Raw genomic sequence first — 8,199 nt, forward strand, 5'->3', positions numbered from 1 at the left:
GCAAATTTTGCGGGATAAGAAGTTATATGCTAAGTTCAGTAAGTGTGAGTTCTGGTTAAGAGAGGTTAGCTTCTTGGGTCATGTGGTATCCGCATCGGGTATTCGAGTTTACCCGAGCAAAATTTCAGCCATACTTAACTGGAAGCCTCCAAGAAATATTACCAAAGTTCGGAGCTTCCTGGGGCTCGCCGGTTATTACCGACGATTTGTAAAAGGTTTCTCGATGATAGCCACACCAATGACGAAGCTACTTCAAAAGGATGTTAAGTTCGAATGGACAGAGAAATGTCAGAAAAGCTTCGATCAACTGAAAACTCATTTGACTGAAGCTCCAATTTTAGTGCAACCCGAATCAGGCAAAGAGTTTGGCATTTATAGTGACGCATCCCTACTCGGGTTGGGTTGCATATTGATGCAAGAAGGTCGAGTTGTGGCCTATGCGTCGAGACAATTGAAGCCACACGAGAGAAATTATCCAACCCATGATCTCGAGCTAGCCGCCATCGTATTTGCTTTGAAAATATGGCGACATTATTTGTTTGGCGAAAAGTGCCATGTATTTTCGGATCACAAAAGTCTCAAATATTTGATGACTCAAAGAGACTTAAATCTGCGACAAAGACGTTGGCTTGAGTTGTTGAAAGATTATGAGCTTGTCATTGATTACCACCCGGGAAAGGCTAATGTGGTTGCGAACGCCTTAAGCCAGAAATCACTGTTTGCTGTACGAGCGATGAATGTGCACTTGTCTGTTCTACCCGACAATGTGTTAGTAGCTGAATTAAAGGCCAAACCATTATTGATTCGTCAAATTCGTGAAGCTCAGAAAGTCGACGATGAATTGGTTGCAAAACGGGCTGAATGTATTCCGAATATGGAATCCGAATTTCAAATTGATGATGACGATTGTTTGAGGTTCAGAAGTCGGTTGTGTGTTCCAAGAAATTCAGAACTCATTTCGATGATTCTGAACGAAGCCCATTGTAGCCGAATGTCAATTCACCTGGGGAGTACGAAAATGTACAACGATTTGAAACGTCGGTTTTGGTGGCATGGTATGAAACGAGACATCTCCGACTTTGTTTCGAGATGTTTAATATGTCAACAAGTGAAAACGGAACATCAAGTGCCTTCAGGATTACTTCAGCCGATCATGATACCGAGTGGAAATGGGATCGAGTCACAATGGACTTTGTGTCCGGACTGCCATTGTCAGCAAGTAAGAAGGATGCGATTTGGGTTGTTGTTGATAGACTGACTAAGTCGGCTCACTTTATCCCCGTGCGTACGAATTTTTCATTGGATAAACTAGCCGAATTGTATGTTTCTCAGATTGTGAGATTACACGGGGTACCTATTTCTATCGTGTCGGATAGAGATCCGAGATTCACCTCGCGATTTTGGAAGAAATTGCAAGAAGCTTTGGGTACCAAGCTGCATTTTAGCACCACTTTTCATCCACAAACCGATGGTCAATCCGAGCGGATAATTCAGATACTTGAGGATATGTTGAGATGTTGCATCCTCGAGTTTAGTGGTTCATGGGAACGGTATTTACATTTGATTGAATTCGCTTACAACAATAGTTTTCAATCAAGTATTAAGATGGCACCTTACGAGGCTTTGTACGGTCGTAAATGCCGTACACCATTGTTTTGGACCGAGCTCGGTGAAAGTAAAATTTTCGGAGTCGATTTGATTAAAGATGCCGAACAGAAAGTAAGGGTAATCCGTGAAAGTCTAAAGGCAGCCACAGACCGTCAGAAATCGTATGCGGATTTGAAACGAAAAGACATTGAATATCAGGTGGGAGATAAAGTGTTTCTTAAAGTTTCGCCTTGGAAAAAAGTACTCAGATTTGGCCGAAAGGGCAAGTTGAGTCCGAGATTCATTGGGCCATACGAAATATCCGAACGAGTCGGTCCAGTTGCGTATCGATTGGTTTTACCCCCTGAACTTGAAAAGATTCACGACGTCTTTCATGTTTCGATGCTTCGACGCTATAGATCTGATCCTTCGCACATAATTAGTCCGTCGGAGGTTGAAATTCAAGCCGATATGAGTTATGAAGAAGAGCCGATGCGTATCCTAGCTCGTGAAGTGAAAGAGTTGCGAAACAAAAGGGTTCCATTAGTAAAGGTGTTATGGCTCAAACACGGGATCGAGGAAGCTACTTGGGAAACTGAGAGCTCGATGAAAGAACGATACCCAAACCTATTTACCGGTAAGATTTTCGGGGACGAAAATTTCTTGAGTGGGGGAGAGTTGTGACAGCCCAAAATTGACCCTAGTCGGGAAGTGGTTTCGGGACTACAAAACCGAGTCATACTAATAATTAGCCATCATATTTGATGCTTATTATATGTATATATGCATGTGTGAAAATTTCATGCTTGAATTTTGTTAATTGTAAGTGAATTTTATTAAATAGGACTTATGTGAGAAAATTTAGAAATGTGCTAGGCAAATGTGAAGTGGCCTATTAATGCATGTTATGAAAATGATGGGTTTGCATGTCAAATTACCCAAAATTTGAGCTAGTGGCTGGCCATGCTATGGGTGGAAACATGTTGGGAACATGTTGGCTTAGTGTGTTATGTTAGAAAGAATAAATAAAAGGGTTAGTAATTAAGTAATGAAAAGGGAGGGGTGATGAAAACAAAGTTGTCTCATCCATCCCCCCCATTTGCCGTAACTAGACAAAAAAAAGAGAAAGAGTGTGTTCATCTTCTTCTCCATCTTGCCAAAACCGAAACAAAAAGGAAAGAAATAGGGAAGTTTTCATTAAGGCAATTCGCCAGCCCTTTTTCTAGTGGGAGGTGAGTTTTGAAATGTTGGTTTTAACTTCCTTTGTATGTTGAGCTAATTGTTGAAATGCATTTCGGCAATGTCATGAAAAATCAAACTTTTATGGTGGTTTGGGCATTAAGCCGTATATCAAGAGGTTAGGAGTAGAGGTTGTTTCATGTTGTATTGAATAAGTAGAGATTATTATGAGGTTGAAATTTGTGGAATTTTAGTTAAGTAATGCTTGGTACATTCGGCCATATGGGTTAATGGAATGTTCATTTTATTTGTTAATTTCTTTTATGAGAAATGGGTAATTGTTAAAGCCGAATGAGTTATGGAAGTTTTTATAAATGTATGAAGTTCAAGGTGCAAAATTTTAGTCTTGATGTTATGCATAATTCGGTTGAGATATGGGGAGAGGGAGTTGTCATTTAGGTTAAGATCAAAGGGATGAGCAATAGGCATTAAAAGGTGAAATGTGTGAAACTTAAAGTGTAAAAATCTATATGTAATTACATAGGAAATGTTAAAAAACTAACATGGTATATTCGGCCATGTAGAGTACATCCTAGAGATATTATATTTAATTCCCTACAATCGACTAAATGGGTGATTAGTAAGAGTGATTGCCGAATATACTAACATACATATGCATGTGTAATTGGATTGTAAATATTTAGCAAGGCGGTTAAACTAGTTGATTTATTGATTAAGCTCAAGGAGTTAAAGGAGGAGAATCAAGCAAAGGCAAAGAAAAGATCATCGAGTAGCCGAGTTGGAACCGTCTTACCCAACACAAAGTAAGTCATTAAGCATATAGTTTGTATTAATTTAAATGATCATAACGTCTATGTAATGATGCTAAATGGAATGATAAATATATATATACATGCATGTATGTGGTGATGAAAGTGTTGGATGAAGAGAAAAGAGGTGAGATGTATTGAGTTGTTGATCTCGGCACTAAGAGTGCGGGTATAAACATTTATGATCATGAGATTGGCGCTAAGTGTGCGGGTTTAAATTGTACAGCACTAAGTGTGCGAGTTTGATTATGTAGCACTAAGTGTGCGAGCTTGATTATGTAGCACTAAGTGTGCGAGTTTGATTATATAGCACTAAGTGTGCGAGTTGATTATATAGCACTGAGTGTACGGACTTAATATATACTTTTGAATCATTATGAACACTAAGAGTGCGACATTATTGAGTCGATCACGGACAGCGGATCGGGTAAGTACCTTGAGTTCGTGACTAATAGGCGTTATGTTTATATTTGAAGTTGAGCTTGGTAAGTTTGAACCTATGTGACAATTATAATTGAAGTCACGTACATAAGATTTATCGTGGAATAGGTGAAAGGTCGTTTAGTTGTATGATTGTAACGAAAATAAAATGATGTATGAAAATGCCTCGAATATCCTATTGATTAGTATATGGAATGTGAATGCATGACTTGGTATGAGATTGAACCGATAGGTTTGAGGAACTATGGTATGGTTCGGTATGGATGGAGTAACTAGCCTCGTTCCATTTTGCTTCCTCTTGTGATAATGTTATTAATGGATGGTAGTGCATTGTTTACGACTTACTGAGTTATATACTCACTCGGTGTTTCCTTGTCACCTATTTTAGGTTTCTTGGACTCGTCTCTTTTTGCGTGATCGGGCCGTCATTGGAGTCATCACACCGGCTAGCAAGTTTTGGTACTTTCTTCTTAGTCGGCTTAGGAGAACATTTTGGCATGTATAGGCTATTATGTTGTGTTTGAACTTTGGTATGTAAACTTTTAGCCATGCGAAAATGGCATAAATGTTCGGTTGGGTTTGGTTTCATAACGTTAGGTCGTAAGTCTTGATAATTCGACCTTTTTATGCCATATGTCATGGTTGATTATTTTTGGTGTTAAAATTCATGATATGGCAATAGTGTAGTAGGGAGATGTTTGACAATGATTAGCCTTTGGCATGGCTAGTCATGATCATAATTGGTGATATGTATGATGAATTACTAGTTAGATCAAGGAGAAATCACGAAATAGGCATAGTTGCTCTCGTAACAGATGCTGGCAGCAGCAGTGACGTGAGATTGAAAAATCACTAAAAATATTAGGAGTGGAATTAATTAATGAATAAATTATGTAATCGAAGCTCGATGAGTCTATTTTCATATAGAAGAAACGAAACGACCATATGAGCAGTATGTTAAGAGATATTCAGGTTCTCGTGAGACAGGGCCAAAACGGTTTCTGGATTCCCTGTTCCGACTTTGGAAATTCATTATAAATTAACCAGAGATAATTAGGAGTCATGCCATATATGTACAGATTCCTCTCTGAGTCTAGTTTCTATAGAAACAAACGGCATCGGTATTGAAGCTCTGTGCAGGGAGATATCCAAGTCGTAATGCAAAGGTCAGTGTAGTCGATCCCTGTAACATGGTAGACTTTGACTAATAAACTGTACTAATTGGCCCGACAAAAAATTCTACAAAAATTCTACCATATAGGTATATGAGTCTAGTTCCAGGGAAAATTTACAGAACTGGATTTCGAGTTTCAGAACTCAAGATATGATTTTTAAAGCGACTAGTACGCAGATTGGCAGCTTGTCTGGGAAATGTCAAATAAGTGGTTTGAAGTCTGTTAACACCTCGTGTTCGACTCCGGCGACGATCTTGGGTTCGGGGTGTTACAATTTAATTGGTAAGTGTGATGAATGAGAAAATTTGACAGGTATGTGCTTAAATCCTTGGGTTGAGAACTTGGTATGATGAAATCGTAGAAAGATATTAAATGCAAATGAAACATGAATGTCTTGGTGTTGTTTATGCAAATGATGTTTTATGTGGAATTTCATGATTATGTTACTTGCTATTTGCATGTGAACTTACTAAGCATTTATGCTTACCCCCTTCTTTTTATTCATTATAGTCGTTGACAAGCCGGCTTGAGAATCGGGATAGGTCGAAGACTCGTTCACACTATCCGAAGGCCTAAATTGGTAAAATGGCTTGTGTGTTTTGAACGTGGCATGTATGGCAAAATACTCACTTTGTGTAAATGATCTTATGATATGGCTATGGTTTGGCAAGAAAAGGTTTTGTAAATGATTAGCCATTGGAATGGCCAATCTAAGTCATATTTGATGTTATGTATGTTTAAAATGCTATTTAGTCCATGAAAATCTATAGTAAAGTAAAATTTGCCATAAAACAGAATCTGATAGCAGCAGTGATGTAAATTTGAAAAATCACTAAAAATAGTAGAAATAGAATTAAATGATGAGTAAGTTATGAAATTGAATCTTGATGAGTCTATTTTCATATGGATGGAATAAAACAGGTATATGAGTTATATTTTGGGAGATATTTAAGTTTTGGTGGAACAAGGTTAGAGTGATCTCTATATCCCCTGTTCTAACTTTAAAAATTCACTATAAATTTTAAAAAAACAATTAGGAGTTTTATCTTACATGTATGAAATCATTATTGAGTCTAGTTTTATAATAAATAAACATCATAGTCATTGAAACTCTGTACAGGGAGATATCTGATTCGTAATACACAGGGGTTAGAGTAGTCGAACCCTAAAATAGGGGAGACTTTAACTAATAAATTGTACTAATTGGATTGACCAAAAACTCTAGAAAAAAACTTAGTAAATATATATATGAGTCTAGTTTTAGGGAAAATTTACGGATCTTAATTTCAAGTTTTGGAACTCGAGATATGAATTTTTAAGCGATTGTGATGCAGTTGGCCAGCTTGTCTGGAAATTTTAAAAATAAATTGTTTGAGCTGTTAAATTAATGAATTAAGTTTAGTAACACCTCAAGCTCGACTCTGGCGATGGTCTCGGGTGTGAGGGCGTTCCAAGCAAGCTGTTACAACTCCCCCATTAGGGATTTTCATCCCCGAAAATCTTACCAGCAAAAAGGTTAGGGTATTGTTTTCTTATAGCTTCCTCAGGTTCCCGCGTAGCCTCTTCGACACGGTGTCATTGCCAAAGTACTTTCATGAGAGCTATGTTATTACTTCTCAATTGTTTAACCTCACGTGCTAGAATTCTGACCGGTTTTTCATTGTACGTCATATCAGGTTGAATTTCAGTGTCTGCCAGAGAAATTATGTGTGAAGGATCCAAACTATATCGACGCAACCTCAAAACATGAAACACATTATGGATCTTTTCTAACTCAGTCGATAAAGCTAGTCGATATGCCACTAGACCTATTTTTTCGATGATCTCATATGGTCCGATAAAACGTGGACTCAACTTACCTTTATGAGGATTTTCTTCTACGAAGACACTTCAGAAGTACTTTATCACTGACCTAAAATTCAATGTCTTTCTATTTCAAATTCGTGTATGATTTCTGTCAATCTGAAGCTGCTTTCAAACAGTCGTGAATTACTTTTACTTTTTCTTCAGTTTTTTTAATCAAATCAACCCCGTAAATCTTTTTCTCACTCAAATCTATCCAGTACAATGGAGTTCGACATTTGCGACCATACAAAGCTTCATACGGTGCCATCTTTATGCTTAATTGAAAGTTGTTATTATACGCAACTTCAACCAATGGCAAAAATTTCTCCCAATTGCCTTCGAATTCCAACACACAACAACAAAGCGTATCTTCCAGTATTTGAATTACTCTTTCAGACTAACCGTCGATTTGCAGATGAAATGTTGTACTAAAATTCAACCTCGTACCCAGAGCTTCTTGTAATTTCTTCCAAAAATATAAATCTTGGATCTCTATCCGAAATAATCAAAATTGGCACCTCTTGCAATCTAACAGTTTCAACAATGTTCAATTCAGCTAATCTATCAAGCGAATAATTAGTACGTATCAAAATGAAAAGCACTGATTTTATTAATCGATCAATGACAACTCAAATAGCATCTTTCTTTTTCAGAGTCAGGGGTAATCCCGATACGAAATCCATCGTAACTCTATCCCATTTCCACTCAGGTATCATTACTGGTTGTAGTAAACCTGAAGGCACTTGATGTTTAACTTTCACTTGCTTACAGATTAAACATCTTAAAAGAAACTCTAAAATATCTCGTTTCATACCCGACCACCAATACGATTGTTTCAAATCATTGAACATCTTAGTACTTCCAGGATGAACGGATAAACAACCACTATGCATCTCCTGTAGAATTTTATAAATCAACTCTGGATTTTTCGGTATGCAAATTCTATCTCGAAACGTCAAACAATCATCGGATCCAATTTGATACTCTGAATCACTGGTTGACTCGTATTATATTTTTTTAGCTTGCAATTCACTATCACATTTCTAAGCATCGCAAATTTACTGAAGAAATACTAGTTTAGCTTTTAACTCAGCTAAAATCGAACCATCATCAGATAATGTCAATTGTGTATTCATCGCTCT

Source organism: Gossypium hirsutum, chromosome A02, assembly GCF_007990345.1.
Source record: "Gossypium hirsutum isolate 1008001.06 chromosome A02, Gossypium_hirsutum_v2.1, whole genome shotgun sequence".
Lineage (NCBI taxonomy): Eukaryota > Viridiplantae > Streptophyta > Magnoliopsida > Malvales > Malvaceae > Gossypium > Gossypium hirsutum.